The sequence below is a fragment of the Halyomorpha halys genome, unplaced genomic scaffold (assembly GCF_000696795.3).
Source record: "Halyomorpha halys isolate HHAL.00 unplaced genomic scaffold, Hhal_1.1 Scaffold286.1, whole genome shotgun sequence".
NCBI lineage: Eukaryota > Metazoa > Arthropoda > Insecta > Hemiptera > Pentatomidae > Halyomorpha > Halyomorpha halys.
In genome coordinates, this window is record NW_027115682.1 from 268,393 (window position 1) to 269,038 (window position 646).

A 646-nucleotide genomic window follows, 5' to 3' on the forward strand; every position below is an offset into this window, starting at 1 on the left:
GTTCTTTGCTGACCGCATCCCCCGACAAACTTCTCTAATCATTAATCTACGGTCAACTATCTACACCTCATTATTTAAGTATAAGTTGGCTTAGTTCTTAAGGGATTTATCGGGGAAGATATTTTGTGTTTTTTTACTATATTTCTACTCTGAACAATTATAATTTTGAAATGTATTGTATCAAAAATTATATCTTTTGGATAGAAAAAAAAATATGGATAAATAAAACATTTTCCCAAGAAGAAAAAGAGGATTGGAATATGTTTAAACACCCACATGTGGCTCAAGAAAATTATACAAAAAATTACACTTATGGAATTTATATAAAGGTTATCTTAATTTTTCATGGGAAAATTAAGAATTAATTGAGGGAGATTTTTTTGTATTTTTCAAACTATTTACAAAATTGCTGCTATAAAAAAACATATCTATCTCAATGTGGTAGGAAATTTATTTTATCAGATAGTATATCTTTGGGATGAAAGAATCTTACGAATAACTAAAACAATTTCTCTAGGATGTCTGAAGCTATTAAATACAAATTAATTAATAAATTAATTATGAGAGATAGTTGACCGTGGATGATAAATGAGGAGAAGATGGTTGGGGGTGCGGTCAATGAAACACAAATAAGTATGACTAACTT